Genomic DNA, 17004 nt, shown 5'->3' with positions numbered 1-17004 from the left:
GTAAATGGGTCTCCTTCTCAGACACCTCCAGTTCGGATTCATCTCCAGGAGACCCCAACCAAAGTAGGCACAAAAATAGACAACATGGGCAATATCAACCACCTAACCAGATGCCTTTTTTAGGGCAGATGGCCCCCAGAGGCGCATACTGGGGGCCCCCTCCACAACCACAGGCAATGGAGTTTTTCAACTATCCACAGTGGGGACAACGCAATCAGAGGAGGAGAACCAACCGCAGGTTCTAACTGAAATACCAATCTTCAACTTATCAGGATATGTGCTCTCAAAAGAAGAAACTTCCGTCCTTACCAAAGGACTATCATTTGTACCCACAGAACAAACAGACTGGTTCCAATTAGACACTGAACTATCGAATCTCTTCAGAAGTATCAGAAGGAAAGTGTACTTCAAGGATAAAGACCTTCGCCCAGAACCAGAAGACACAGGACTACGAATTAAATCTACATTCAACCCTTCAGAAAACGAGGTGCCCAGCTCCTTGCTCACTTTTGAAAAATGTATATCAAAAGAAATCAGAAAACTCCAAACCAATCCCCAACGGATGAGACAGAACTTGACTACTGGGGAACGCAAGGCTTTAACAACACTAGCAGAAAACAAGGATTTGATCATAAAAACAGCGGACAAAGGGGGAGGTATTGTGATTCAGAATCTGACACAATACAAAGGAATGGTGATGCAATTGTTAAACACAGAAGGCAATTACAAAAGACTAAGAAAAGATCCCTCATGTGCCATAAAACATAAAATCCAGGAAACAACTAGATTTGCATTAGAGCAAGAGTGGATTACAGAAAGGGAAGAAATTTTCCTCAACACTTCTGAAAATAGAACACCAGCATTTTATGCTCTTCCAAAACTTCACAAAGATAGCGTAAATCCTCCAGGCAGGCCAATAGTGTCTGGTTGTGGTTCAATCCTTGAACCTATCTGCAAATTCATAGACCACTTCCTGAAGCCCCTGAGCCAACAAACTCCGACGTATCTAAGAGATACTATGTCGACTATCTCGAAATTTGAAGAACGTCAATTCAACAGTGAACAGGAAATCCTAGTAACCATGGATGTAGTTAGCCTCTACACTAATATCCCACAAGAAGCAGCTATAGAGTGCATTCGACACCACTTAACCCACTTTATGACCCAGAGAAGAGTTCCTACCAACTTTATAGTGGAATTGCTAGAAATTGCACTAATCAACAACTTCTTCACCTTTGATGATGACTACTATCTCCAAACAAGTGGGACAGCAATGGGAGCCGCCTTTGCCCCGAGTTTGGCGATAATCTTCATGGCAGAATTTGAAAAGCAATATGTCATTAACACTTCCAACCCTTTCCAAGATCAAATCTCCTCATGGTATAGATATATCGATGATGTCATCTTAATATGGAATGGGAATGAAAACAGTCTTACCTCATTCTTTGAATGGATTAACACACAGACCCAGGAAATCAAATTCACCATGAAAAAGAGTAATACCGCCATCGATTTTCTGGATCTCACCATCCTAGTGAAAAATGGCAAACTACAATGTGATCTTTTTACAAAAGAGACTGAGAGGAATACTCTGCTTCACTACAGTAGCCACCATCCAAGAAATCTAAGGGATAACCTCCCATATGGACAATTCTTAAGGCTAAGACGCAACTGCACAGAGATGGAAAAATTTCAAGAACATGCCACAAAGCTAGAAAGTAAACTTCAAGAAAGAGGATACCCCAAAAAACTTGTTAAACGGACCATAAAAAGAGCAAAATATACACCAAGAGAAAGCCTGCTAACACCCAGAGCCAAAAATCTAGAGCAAGAGAATATCCTCACGTTCGTCTCTACTTTTGGCCCTGACACAACTAAAATCAAAGGTTTACTGAAAAAATTCTGGCCTTTAGTACAATTGAGCCTGCCTGAAGAAAAAACTCCACGAATGGCGCTTAAAAGATCCAAGAACCTAAAAGACATGCTTTCACATGCCAGACTAGAAAAGAAGTCACAAAGATCCACGCTCTGGAACATGCGGGAAATAAGGGGGCACCACCCGTGTGGTACCTGCACAGTTTGCCGCTTCACCAAGAAAATGTCCTCATTTAAAATAGGTGAAAAAGACTGGCAACTCAGACAGTTTACAAACTGCAAAACAGCCAATGTAGTTTACATTATCGAATGTCCTTGTGGGCTTCGGTACGTGGGGCAAACTACTCGACAAATCAACAAAAGGATTGGCGAACATAGATCTCGTATCCGATGTAAGTGTGCATCTGCCCCAATGGTAGAACACTTTATCGAAAACCATCATGGCCCGGACGATATCCTGTGGTGGATAGCAGACACAGTTCCGAACACAAATAATGTGACTAACTCGCTTAACCACAAAGAAGCGTGGTGGATATTTAAACTCAAAAGCACCACCAACGGCCTTAATGAGATAGATCCCACACACTTCAGCAGATAAACACATCAACTTTTGTCTTACTCTCCTTCTGTGACTCCTGACAAACTCTCCTGTTCTCCTGTTGAGACCACGAATGGTGGCAACTTGTCTCATTTTACTATATGTTGTACACAATTTTTTCCCCATACCTCACTGCCACTCACAGATACCACAATAATTTAGTCCCATTCGTGCACATACAGCAATGTGCACCGAGTTTCCCTAACACGCATGAGCCAGCGACTAGCATCTCCACCTCCTGACACACTCAGTAACGTTACGAAAGTTCAGGTATGGGCATGCGCAACCGCTGAACACTACTCGCGGCACGCATGCGCACCAAGCACCGCTGTGCACAGCACGGCCTCTCTTACACTTATTGCCTAGAGCCTCCCCGAGCGAATGAGACGCTCCGCTCGCAAGCTGCCCACGAGAAGTCACTCGCCAGACTGCAGCACACTTAGAACCCGACCAAAGGTAATTAGAGCCTCCCGTTTCCTCTGTAATACTTTACTTATACAACATACCGGGATCTCTCACTCCCTTTCTTTAATTTATTTCTCTTTTACTAATACAGACCTGTCATCGAACCAGGCCCTTATTCAGCCGTCTTTACGTGGAAGTCAGACTTGTGCTGACTTTGGCCTACTTCCCAACTTCCTAGGAATTTCCAGCATTTTTTGGACACATAAAACACCCAGCAAGGTGAGCGCTCCCCAACCTCACGCTCCCAAGCTACCACAGCTCGTATTACCTTGTACTTCATGTTTCTGATTCCTACATATTTCTCTGACTCCTGTAGCGTTTTACAGCCTGCCATTAACGCCCAGAAGCCCACCCAACTCTGCACCCTAATTGTCTTGGGTGGCAAAAAACAATCCACAGAATCCTGCAGCATCGCAGCCCCCAAGGTCAGTTCTGTCTCTCCCTAGCTCTCGATTTTATTGTGGTGTACCATAATCTTGGAATATATTGTGTGTTTTTTAATAAAAACATTAGTTTTTAACCCTTGATTCAGACATTAATAGTGTCCCCATATCTTTATTATAGGGAGACCTATTCCAGGCCCAAGATGAAGGCTACCAGCCGAAACGTCTTTAGGACCAATATCTGCATACCTCTCCTGGTCCCAAAAAATCTTTTGATCTAATTCTAGACGTCGACCACGTGTTAGGTCACCCTCAAGCCTGGCTACAGACAACAAAGAATTTCCCATTTAATGTGTTTGTTCTGGGTTGTCTCGCATCTGAACACACGATAATCACATGTCACTAATGGTGATGGTTACTTTGTTCTTTTGTTCTTTTGTTTTACTGCATTCTGCCAATTAATTTGGCCATTATAATGGTGTATAATGGTGTATACCTCCTGCATACCAAGTATCTCTGAATGGAAAAATTAGTTTTGCATTTCTGTTGACTCTCAGTAAAAACAGTCCGGTTTCAACAATATGGATGCATGATTTACTAAATGCACCCACAGCAAAATAAACTTACAAGCTGTATAAATAACACCTATTTCTGTCTGAACTATTTTGTGTACATCTTCACATTTACAGTGTTTTTGTATTTCCCTGGACACAATAGAAATGACTTGGGCCTACTAGAATCAGGAAGTAGTCCCGCTCCTAAAAATGTTATACGGCAGAACAAACCCCTCCTTGTTAACCAAGTTCTACTAGCCCAGTGTTCTGTCGGTGATGGGCTATCCCTCCAGTTACCAGTATTTTGATATAGCACCATGCTATAATAGGGAATTTTGAAATTGTTTCAAAAAAAGTTCTTAGTACATGTGCCTCTTTCTTTAGGCTCACATACACTTACACCCACATAGGGAGCACACGGTTTCTGACCCCCCAGGGCCTCTGCCCCTTTATATCTACAACATGAATCAAATGTTATCGTTTACGGAAGAAGAAATAGACAGTATCATAGAGGGACCATCTCTCTTCAACTTGGCAGGAGCACAGCAACATATTGCCTCCACAGCCTCAGGAGACATGTTACTAAACTTAAAGAAAAAATGCTTCCGTACGGAAGTGCATGCACATTTTCTTAGAGAGTACCTCAGAGTTAACCTAGTACCAATGGGACTACTGGTCAGGAATGAACCAGCATTATTCCTTGAGGACAAGGAATACATGCTGGGCTTCAGCAAAATCTCTACAAAATGCAGTAGGGACCTAATGGCTCTTACCATAACAACAGCACAGCGCATTCACACCAAAATACAACAAGATCTAAAAGAAGAAGAAACTAAATTTCTAAATGACGCAAGTTTGTCTAATGCCAGGGAGAAGTTGAAAGAAATTGACAAAGCTTTTGACCAATTTTCCTCTATCACATTGGAGAAAAAACATAAGAAACTAACAAAAGACATTAGCAATTTCAAAATTGAAGTGGTGTATCCATACCTATCGGCAGAATACAAGGACAAAAAGGAAAAGGAAAGACTGGCGAACCAAACCTCAGCAACCCGAAACAGACGTAAATGGGTCTCCTTCTCAGACACCTCCAGTTCGGATTCATCTCCAGGAGACCCCAACCAAAGTAGGCACAAAAATAGACAACATGGGCAATATCAACCACCTAACCAGATGCCTTTTTTAGGGCAGATGGCCCCCAGAGGCGCATACTGGGGGCCCCCTCCACAACCACAGGCAATGGAGTTTTTCAACTATCCACAGTGGGGACAACGCAATCAGAGGAGGAGAACCAACCGCAGGTTCTAACTGAAATACCAATCTTCAACTTATCAGGATATGTGCTCTCAAAAGAAGAAACTTCCGTCCTTACCAAAGGACTATCATTTGTACCCACAGAACAAACAGACTGGTTCCAATTAGACACTGAACTATCGAATCTCTTCAGAAGTATCAGAAGGAAAGTGTACTTCAAGGATAAAGACCTTCGCCCAGAACCAGAAGACACAGGACTACGAATTAAATCTACATTCAACCCTTCAGAAAACGAGGTGCCCAGCTCCTTGCTCACTTTTGAAAAATGTATATCAAAAGAAATCAGAAAACTCCAAACCAATCCCCAACGGATGAGACAGAACTTGACTACTGGGGAACGCAAGGCTTTAACAACACTAGCAGAAAACAAGGATTTGATCATAAAAACAGCGGACAAAGGGGGAGGTATTGTGATTCAGAATCTGACACAATACAAAGGAATGGTGATGCAATTGTTAAACACAGAAGGCAATTACAAAAGACTAAGAAAAGATCCCTCATGTGCCATAAAACATAAAATCCAGGAAACAACTAGATTTGCATTAGAGCAAGAGTGGATTACAGAAAGGGAAGAAATTTTCCTCAACACTTCTGAAAATAGAACACCAGCATTTTATGCTCTTCCAAAACTTCACAAAGATAGCGTAAATCCTCCAGGCAGGCCAATAGTGTCTGGTTGTGGTTCAATCCTTGAACCTATCTGCAAATTCATAGACCACTTCCTGAAGCCCCTGAGCCAACAAACTCCGACGTATCTAAGAGATACTATGTCGACTATCTCGAAATTTGAAGAACGTCAATTCAACAGTGAACAGGAAATCCTAGTAACCATGGATGTAGTTAGCCTCTACACTAATATCCCACAAGAAGCAGCTATAGAGTGCATTCGACACCACTTAACCCACTTTATGACCCAGAGAAGAGTTCCTACCAACTTTATAGTGGAATTGCTAGAAATTGCACTAATCAACAACTTCTTCACCTTTGATGATGACTACTATCTCCAAACAAGTGGGACAGCAATGGGAGCCGCCTTTGCCCCGAGTTTGGCGATAATCTTCATGGCAGAATTTGAAAAGCAATATGTCATTAACACTTCCAACCCTTTCCAAGATCAAATCTCCTCATGGTATAGATATATCGATGATGTCATCTTAATATGGAATGGGAATGAAAACAGTCTTACCTCATTCTTTGAATGGATTAACACACAGACCCAGGAAATCAAATTCACCATGAAAAAGAGTAATACCGCCATCGATTTTCTGGATCTCACCATCCTAGTGAAAAATGGCAAACTACAATGTGATCTTTTTACAAAAGAGACTGAGAGGAATACTCTGCTTCACTACAGTAGCCACCATCCAAGAAATCTAAGGGATAACCTCCCATATGGACAATTCTTAAGGCTAAGACGCAACTGCACAGAGATGAAAAATTTCAAGAACATGCCACAAAGCTAGAAAGTAAACTTCAAGAAAGAGGATACCCCAAAAAACTTGTTAAACGGACCATAAAAAGAGCAAAATATACACCAAGAGAAAGCCTGCTAACACCCAGAGCCAAAAATCTAGAGCAAGAGAATATCCTCACGTTCGTCTCTACTTTTGGCCCTGACACAACTAAAATCAAAGGTTTACTGAAAAAATTCTGGCCTTTAGTACAATTGAGCCTGCCTGAAGAAAAAACTCCACGAATGGCGCTTAAAAGATCCAAGAACCTAAAAGACATGCTTTCACATGCCAGACTAGAAAAGAAGTCACAAAGATCCACGCTCTGGAACATGCGGGAAATAAGGGGGCACCACCCGTGTGGTACCTGCACAGTTTGCCGCTTCACCAAGAAAATGTCCTCATTTAAAATAGGTGAAAAAGACTGGCAACTCAGACAGTTTACAAACTGCAAAACAGCCAATGTAGTTTACATTATCGAATGTCCTTGTGGGCTTCGGTACGTGGGGCAAACTACTCGACAAATCAACAAAAGGATTGGCGAACATAGATCTCGTATCCGATGTAAGTGTGCATCTGCCCCAATGGTAGAACACTTTATCGAAAACCATCATGGCCCGGACGATATCCTGTGGTGGATAGCAGACACAGTTCCGAACACAAATAATGTGACTAACTCGCTTAACCACAAAGAAGCGTGGTGGATATTTAAACTCAAAAGCACCACCAACGGCCTTAATGAGATAGATCCCACACACTTCAGCAGATAAACACATCAACTTTTGTCTTACTCTCCTTCTGTGACTCCTGACAAACTCTCCTGTTCTCCTGTTGAGACCACGAATGGTGGCAACTTGTCTCATTTTACTATATGTTGTACACAATTTTTTCCCCATACCTCACTGCCACTCACAGATACCACAATAATTTAGTCCCATTCGTGCACATACAGCAATGTGCACCGAGTTTCCCTAACACGCATGAGCCAGCGACTAGCATCTCCACCTCCTGACACACTCAGTAACGTTACGAAAGTTCAGGTATGGGCATGCGCAACCGCTGAACACTACTCGCGGCACGCATGCGCACCAAGCACCGCTGTGCACAGCACGGCCTCTCTTACACTTATTGCCTAGAGCCTCCCCGAGCGAATGAGACGCTCCGCTCGCAAGCTGCCCACGAGAAGTCACTCGCCAGACTGCAGCACACTTAGAACCCGACCAAAGGTAATTAGAGCCTCCCGTTTCCTCTGTAATACTTTACTTATACAACATACCGGGATCTCTCACTCCCTTTCTTTAATTTATTTCTCTTTTACTAATACAGACCTGTCATCGAACCAGGCCCTTATTCAGCCGTCTTTACGTGGAAGTCAGACTTGTGCTGACTTTGGCCTACTTCCCAACTTCCTAGGAATTTCCAGCATTTTTTGGACACATAAAACACCCAGCAAGGTGAGCGCTCCCCAACCTCACGCTCCCAAGCTACCACAGCTCGTATTACCTTGTACTTCATGTTTCTGATTCCTACATATTTCTCTGACTCCTGTAGCGTTTTACAGCCTGCCATTAACGCCCAGAAGCCCACCCAACTCTGCACCCTAATTGTCTTGGGTGGCAAAAAACAATCCACAGAATCCTGCAGCATCGCAGCCCCCAAGGTCAGTTCTGTCTCTCCCTAGCTCTCGATTTTATTGTGGTGTACCATAATCTTGGAATATATTGTGTGTTTTTTAATAAAAACATTAGTTTTTAACCCTTGATTCAGACATTAATAGTGTCCCCATATCTTTATTATAGGGAGACCTATTCCAGGCCCAAGATGAAGGCTACCAGCCGAAACGTCTTTAGGACCAATATCTGCATACCTCTCCTGGTCCCAAAAAATCTTTTGATCTAATTCTAGACGTCGACCACGTGTTAGGTCACCCTCAAGCCTGGCTACAGACAACAAAGAATTTCCCATTTAATGTGTTTGTTCTGGGTTGTCTCGCATCTGAACACACGATAATCACATGTCACTAATGGTGATGGTTACTTTGTTCTTTTGTTCTTTTGTTTTACTGCATTCTGCCAATTAATTTGGCCATTATAATGGTGTATAATGGTGTATACCTCCTGCATACCAAGTATCTCTGAATGGAAAAATTAGTTTTGCATTTCTGTTGACTCTCAGTAAAAACAGTCCGGTTTCAACAATATGGATGCATGATTTACTAAATGCACCCACAGCAAAATAAACTTACAAGCTGTATAAATAACACCTATTTCTGTCTGAACTATTTTGTGTACATCTTCACATTTACAGTGTTTTTGTATTTCCCTGGACACAATAGAAATGACTTGGGCCTACTAGAATCAGGAAGTAGTCCCGCTCCTAAAAATGTTATACGGCAGAACAAACCCCTCCTTGTTAACCAAGTTCTACTAGCCCAGTGTTCTGTCGGTGATGGGCTATCCCTCCAGTTACCACCCCAACTTTCATGGCACACTATGTTATACCCATTCATTTGGCTGGGCCACCTTTTCGTCAGATGTCATGCCCCCCCAACATTTTCAGCAAAGTTACTTCACTAGTGTAGACTGTCAGGAGTGTAAGTCACACAGGCAGCAAGCAAAGCCAGTGACCCACTTGCATGCTTGAGTGACTGACAATGACAGGCGCATAACACCTGGGTGTGGTGAGGGACACAACAGCACAAACTGGGCACTAATGGACAGGCCAGGTATGTAATGCACTACAGGACCCACAATGTATCCCACCCAAGGCACAAAGCACAGCACGACCGCACCATTCCCCAACCCCAAGCACCAAAGCCACCTCTGTATACCAGTCCTACGCATGTCCTGACTAGCAGTGCTGGTCACTGTGACATGCAAGGTGTCACACATCCAGCAAGTGCACCGACACAGGTGCATGAACCATACATCTAAATGCACCATTGAAACACTCCAACATACCCACACTGATGTGTCCATCACTGTGTCACTTTCCATGCAGGGGACTCTGGATATCCGTTGCTGCTATGGCTGTTGACCAGGTGAGGCATCCACAGGACCACCACACCACATCCTACAACCACACACACATACGGACCTGGACAACAATCGAGCATACCTTCGGCCTGTTGAAGGTCCGGTTCCATTGCCTGCATCACTCTGGTGGTGCCTTCATGTACAGTGCTGCAAAAGTTGGAAATTGTTTTAGCCTGTGCCATGCTACATAACTTGTGCATCAGGCGCAACATTCCCCTGCCCTGGGACAAGGACATGCCCCCAGCAGATGATGGACACGAGAATGATGACGGAGCTCTTGCACACATGCGTGCACACCGCCAAAGGGACGACACGGTTGGACGTGCAGCCCACCATGAACTCATTTCTGGTTATTTCTGAGCACACAGCACCTGCACATGATACTGTGCACCAATAAAGACACATAAGTGAGCACAAATTAAATGTCCAGTCGTGATTATGAATGCTATGCCATGTGTATTGTACATTGACAATGGAAATGAAACATGTGGCCCAACATAAACAATCCAAAAACACCCCAAACCATTACCCTTCCCACGCAAACTCCCACCAACCCCCAACAACCAACTACCCATGTAACTCCCACCCGTCCTCTCAAAGTACCCCCCAAACCAGTCACTCCCCAGTAGAACTGCAAGGGTAACACACCATCATCAGATCCCCAACACTGTCAGTGACAGCTACAGTGCCATCCCTGATCACTTCCTTGGTTTCCTCATCGCAGCCTTGCACCCTGGATGTGCCCCCAACAGGCGCCAGGGACCTGCGCCTCAGGCTGCTCTGCAGTGAGCATGTGGACATGGTGCTGGTTGAGGGTGTGCGGGACGTGTCAATGGTACGCTGATCCAAGGCTGCCTGCAGGGACAGAGACAAGGACTTGGCCATGACCGAAATGGCCCCATTCCCCTCGTGGACCCTCTGAGCAAGGAGTACCATGGCAGAGGTTGCCCATCCCAGGGCAAGAGTACTGCGGCGCCCTGTGGCCTGGACACCCTCCCTAATGAGCTGTGCCTCAGCACGCAGGAAAAAATCAGACTCCTCCCGCATCAGACGGGCCTCTTCCAGTTGCTGCTGCATGAGGCCTGCCATGTGTTGATGTCGTTCTTCCATTCAACAGAGACAGCTGTCCATTTCCCTGACACTGGGGAAGGGTGGGCGTGGAGGGTTGTGGATGTCAGAGGGGCTGAAGCTTGGCTGCCGGCATGAGGTGTGATCTGAGGTACCCTCAGCTGAGTCCCCAGCATCCTGTGCAGATTCCTCTTCACTGGAGGCAGATACATATGGTGTAGGCTGGTGTCGGAGGGACATGGCTGTCCTCTTGCTGGCACCCTTGTGGCAGATGGAGCCATGCCAGTGGCTGCAGGCTGTGGCTCCTCAGTTTGGGCTGGTGCAGTTTCAGTGGCTGTAGGCCATGCCTTCGCAGTTTGGGCTAGTGCAGTTTCAGTGGCTGCAGGCCGCGCCTCCGCAGTTTGAGCTGGTGCAGTTTCAGTGACTGCAGGTTGTGCTGGTGCGGGAGTGGGCTCTTGGGCAGGCGGCATTCTCTCTGGGCCTTTGGCCTGCGTGTGTGGTGCTGGCGTGTCCGGTGTGGTGGTGCTGCGTGGAGTTGCCCTCCTGGCACGTCTGTTGCCCCTGGAAGTGATTTGCCCAGCACCATCGCTGTTAGATGATGTGCCTGAGGTTGGAAGGAGTGCATGACGTTAGACAACTCTGTGGCATCCCATTACCTTGCAACATGCAAAATGGACATCGAGTGGCATAGTGTTGAGGGGTCATGTAGTGGGACATGGCATAGTGCACTCATGCATATGCCACAGGGTGTCAGCAGCAAGGTGGTGGATGTTGGTACATGCAACACAGCTGTAGTTGGTGTTCTGGAGTAGTGACGTAGCATTAGAAGGGCACAATGCCGGAACGGGGAGCTGAGATATGAAGGGGCAGTGTCCAGTGGTGAGGGGACAGAAGGGGCAAGGCACATGTTGATGGGTGACATAGTGGCAAGTCCTGGTGGTGCATGTTGGGTTTATGCTTGGTCTGTCAGGGGGCTGGAGGGTCCATGTCATCGCCATTGCATGGGAGGTTGGCCATGTGTAGGTGCTGCTGAGGACTGCCAAATGTTGTGTTGTTGTGGATGTTAAGGCATGGTAGGCACAAATGCTGTAGGTGGTACCAGATAACCTTGCGTCTGTGTCTGGGGGACATGCAATTCGGCTTCGCAGCACAGGGTGCATGTGCAGTGTCCATCAGGGATTTCTGGCACAGTGCCATGTCCAGGGGCCTAGGTGAATGCTAGCAACTGTGCGCTGGGTGTCGTTTTGGGTGTGAGTGTGCCTACAGGGAGTAGGTATGTCACAGTGTGCAGGTGACACAGTGACGTGGCTTGGTCTGTGGGTGCGGTTGGGGCAGGCATGGGAGAAAGGGCATGTAACTTGGTTGGCACAGGATTGGACATGTTTGGGTTGGGAGAAAGGGCATGTAACTTGGTTGGCACAGGATTGGACATGTTTGGGTTGGGAGGGGATGCTGGTGCAGGGTGGGAGTTGGGAGATGGGGAATGTGGAATTGGCAGATCAGTGCTGTTGCGGTATGGTGGGGATGACAGGGTGGGCAGGGGGGAAGGTTTGTGTTGGGCTGAGCAGTCAATTGAGTTGGTCCATGTCTCCCAGCAAAGATGGCGGGTGATGTTGTAGACTGGATCGGGCGACATCGCACTTTGACATGTGTGTATGGCTGCTGGGCCTCCCCACTTGTACAGTCATGGTCTGTCAGGGTGCCTTTGATGCGTGCATGGCTGTGGGTGTCTGTTCAGTGCACATTGCTCCTGGCGGTGACACAGGGGGCCTTGTATATGGGTTAGGTGTGGTGTTGTGCATTTCCATGGGGTGCAGTACAGAGCTGCTGGGCCGGGTGAGAGGGTGCTGGTGGCATTGTTGCAGTGCCCTTTCCAGGCCACCACACTCCCGGTGTCCATTGCAGTGTCCATTGCTCCCAGCTGCTCTGGCCTTCTTGGGGCACCGGCGCCTGCAAGCATGGTATACACAGTGGCACTACCACCACTGCGGCAGTGCTTCTGTGTCCACATGCCCATTGTTTCCTGTGTGCCTCCACGCCGAGGCCACAGGGGCAGGTGCAGTGTAAGTGGCAACGTGGTTTCAAGCAGTGGAACTGTGGTGTGTGTTGGGTGCCCAAATCCCAGTGGCAAGGGGTTGAGGGCAGCATGGCTGTCAGGTGTGGTTATTATAATGGGACATTATGTACTCACCACCTTTGACAGGTGTCCCAGCTCCAGCCTCTGCAGCTCAAACGCCTTCTATCTTCTCCATGTGCAGCACGCTGCTGCACTTCTACTCCCAGGGCATGAGACATATCAGTGAGGATGGTCACCCAGCTGTGGCCATGCATTGCCTGTGGTGGGCTGACAGGAGGTTCCTCACTCTCAGGCGGAGGTCATCCCACTGCATTTTTTAGTCATAGACTGTGCTGGGGTGTTTCCAAGCGCAGACACCTTTTGAGCAACTTCCTCCCAGATGGTATTTTTTCTTTGCTGTGTGTGGCACTGCTCAGTAGCAAAAATCTCCCCAGCATGTTGGACAATGGTGTCCATGAGCATTTTCAGGTCGGCCTCCGTAAAATGCGCTTGCGCTGGCATCTCTCCGGTATCCTTGATGCCATTGCTGGTGATGGACTTGCACATTCAGGAGGAGTGGATGGCTTCTGAAACTTGCCGATTTTAAGTGGATTGTGTTTTGCAAAATGGCAGCAGGCGAGTTTCCTGTTCCAGCGAATATGTTATTTCCAGTCATGGTGTTTCCGGAACAGTTATTTCCATTGCCACTGTTTCCTGTGCTGTTGCCCCCGGAAATGGATGCACCGTAAACCGTTCCACTGGCATTGTGAGTTACAGTGTGGCCGAATTATAGCCATTTTCCCTGCGATTCCGTGGTGCCGGTGGCAACGTTTCCAGCATGTCGGAATGCGCGATCGACAGGTTATAGTTTGTCGGTGGCTCTGGCACTACGGGTGATGGAAACGGTGCCACCGGCAACACAGAATCACTAAATATTTACCGGCAGGCTTATAATGAGGGCCTGGGTATTCTGTCATGCTCCAAGTACTGCTACGGAGCTACTCAAAATATTGATATCTCTTTCTTAGATGATCTACGTTTACAAATGTTTCTCTCAGTGTTTCAGTGGTAACCTTTTATGTTCCAAAATGCATGTACCCATTGGGGCAAAATGTGTTTTAATGGCCTTTTCTGACCTGGGGTTGGTGGAGAATCTCTTTTTTGGCTGCAAGGCATAATGCATTACAGTAATCCAGCTTGGAGTGTGTTATAGCTCAAGCTACAGGAGCACTAAGCAGTATGGTCTGAAGAAATCATCGGACTTATTAGCCGAGAAATATTCACTAATAGTTGGCAGATTTAGTTAGGCAATTAGCCTGTGCTTGTTAGAAAATAATTGAGTCAAATATAAGCCCAATCTTTTACATCTTGGAGGAGACAGAAATCGGGTGGCCCTAGAGGAGGGTACTCTGGGTAGAGGGTGGCATTATTTTGCAGTACATGTGGGAGGTTACTAATAAAAGCTCAATTTTCTCTTGGTGTAGACCCAACCAGTTGTTCGTCATCCACCCCTCCATCCGGGTGCAGATGCATTGGGTGTGAGCAATATTAGAATCTGGTTTTACCCTAAGACCAAAGAGTGTGTCATCTGTTTAGTCTTGAATTCTTTTCCATGGTCAACCAACAACTCATGTAGAGGCTATGATAGACAAGAACCTTGTGGGACTCCAGGACTCCAAAGGCAAGTTGGCCCTGTTGAGATTCATATGATCCAATTTGGACCTTGGAAATTCTATGATCAAGAAAAGAGGTCGGCCAGAAGACTGCTTCCTCTAATGCTCCCACCACTTCCTTAAAACAATGAACACGTGGGCGTCCCAGGGTATCAAAGGCAGTGGGAAGGTTCAATATGGTGTCTCTGTTTTATCTGATCTACGATGAAAGACCACATTCTGAGAAGTTTGATCTGCCGACTTGCTCGCATTTTGTAACTCGAGCTTTTCGGGATGTCTATATTTCCACCCTGCTTTACATTTAATGTTTGCGGGGGACACACCCACAACCCCTGCAGCCCATCATGCCAAACTGGGGGGGGGGGCTGGGGACACCCCCACATTCCCTGCTCCCCTTGTTCAGCATTATGGGCCTCGTTTTTTTTACCCAGCCGAATGCGTTGTAAATACGCATTCGGCTTTTTATTTACGACCTAAACGGATGTATCCTCACCTATGATGTGCAACACATGTTCTTTCACTTCAAGAAGGGGGTGCTTCAATGCCTCTGAAAGGGCAGAACCCGAATTGATGGTCTCCCAAGGAGAAATTTTCCTACATAAAGATTTCTGATGCTGCGATTTTACCTAATATCTTCAATAGAAAAGGAACATTTGTGATAGGTCTGTAATTGATGCCATGAATGGGATCCACTGTAGCAATTTTGTAATCAACAGTGTTATCGAAGCTTGTATTTTTTCTTACAATAGTTTTCTACCTTAAAAGAGGCATTAGTGCAAGTAGTAATAATGGGGGCCAAGGTGTCTACATTTTGTTTCACTGGATGTGAGAAACAAGGATCACTAGAGAAACTACTTGAGCTTACAGATAACCTTATTTACATCTTTATAGTTAACATTCTAAAATTAAACTGATCAGTGCTTTTAACAAAATGTGTATTGTTCATGGAGTTGCTGTCAAGGGTGGGATATGCTATAGTTGCTGTAAAAAGACAACCTCAGCTCACAATTGACCGCCCCCTTCCGTTCACTCTCAGCAACATGGCAAAATGATGGTCAAGCAAATGTTAGAATCCGGCTTATTGTGCACTGCAGATCCAGAGTCCGCACATCCACCCCATTCATGGTGAGTGCCTGGAAGGTTTTGTACAATGTGTGGTAATGAGAGCAACAGTAGATGACGGTAGAGTTAAAAAAAAAGACACCAGAACAAAAGCAGAAGATGATGAAGCCTCACCAGACAATGGCGGTTCTAGCTTGGAAGGCAGTCTGAGCGTCTGGAAGAAACAGTAATAACCGCCAGTACCACACTCCTTCATGCCAGGCGGCCAAGGTGCAGGTCCTCCCAACTCGTCATGGAACTGTGCCCCTTCAGGAGACTCAGGCCAGTGCAGAGGTATCCCTGTGCAGCCAGCTGCGGGAGATAGTCTTGTGGCAGCATGCTGCACGACTGAGGCGGATGCTTTCCACAGGTGAAGGTCCTCCCAACTCTTCATGGAACTGTGCCCCTTCAGGAGACTCAGGCCACTGCAGAAGTATCCCTGTGCAGCCAGCTGCGGGAGATAGTCTTGTGCAGCATGCTGCACGACTGAGGCGGATGATTTCCACAGATGCAGGTCCTCCCAACTATTCATGGAACTGTGTCCCTTCAGGAGACTCAGGCCACTGCAGAAGTATCCCTGTGCAGCCAGCTGCGGGAGATAGTCTTGTGCCAGCATGCTGCACGACTGAGGCGGATGCTTATCACAGGGGCAGGTCCTCCCAACTCTTCATGGAACTGTGCCCCTTTAGGAGACTCAGGCCACTGCCGAGGTATCCCTGTGCAGTCAGCTGCGGGAGATAGTCTTGTGCCAGCATGCTGCACGACTGAGGCGGATGCTTTCACAGGTGCAGGTCCACCTAACTCTTCCTGGAACTGTGCCCCTTCAGGAGACTCAGGCCACTGCAGAAGTATCCCTGTGCAGCCAGCTGCGGGAGATAGTCTTGTGCCAGCATGCTGCACGACTGAGGCGGATGCTTTCACAGGTGCAGGTCCTCCTAACTCTTCCTGGAACTGTGCCCCTTCAGGAGACTCAGGCCACTGCAGAAGTATCCCTGTGCAGCCAGCTGCGGGAGATAGTCTTGTGCCAGCATGCTGCACGACTGAGGCAGATGCTTTCCACAGGTGCAGGTCCTCCCAACTCTTCATGGAACTGTGCCCCTTCAGGAGACTCAGGCCACTGCAGAAGTATCCCTGTCTAGCCAGCTGCGGGAGATAGTCTTGTGCAAGCATGCTGCACGACTGAGGCGGATGCTTTCCACAGGTGCAGGTCCTCCCAACTCTTCATGGAACTGTGCCCCTTCAGGAGACTCAGGCCACTGCAGAAGTATCCCTGTGGAGCCAGCTGCGGGAGATAGCTTGTGCCAGCATGCTGCACGACCAAGGCGGATGCTTTCCACAGGTCCAGGTCCACCCAACTCTTCATGGAACTGTGCCCCTTCAGGAGACTCAGTCCACTGCAGAAGTATCACTGTGCAGCCAGCTGCGGGAGAC

Source organism: Ambystoma mexicanum, chromosome 6p (assembly GCF_040938575.1).
Source record: "Ambystoma mexicanum isolate Mex_15411 chromosome 6p, UKY_AmexF1_1, whole genome shotgun sequence".
Lineage (NCBI taxonomy): Eukaryota > Metazoa > Chordata > Amphibia > Caudata > Ambystomatidae > Ambystoma > Ambystoma mexicanum.
Note: the sequence above shows the minus strand (reverse complement) of the source record.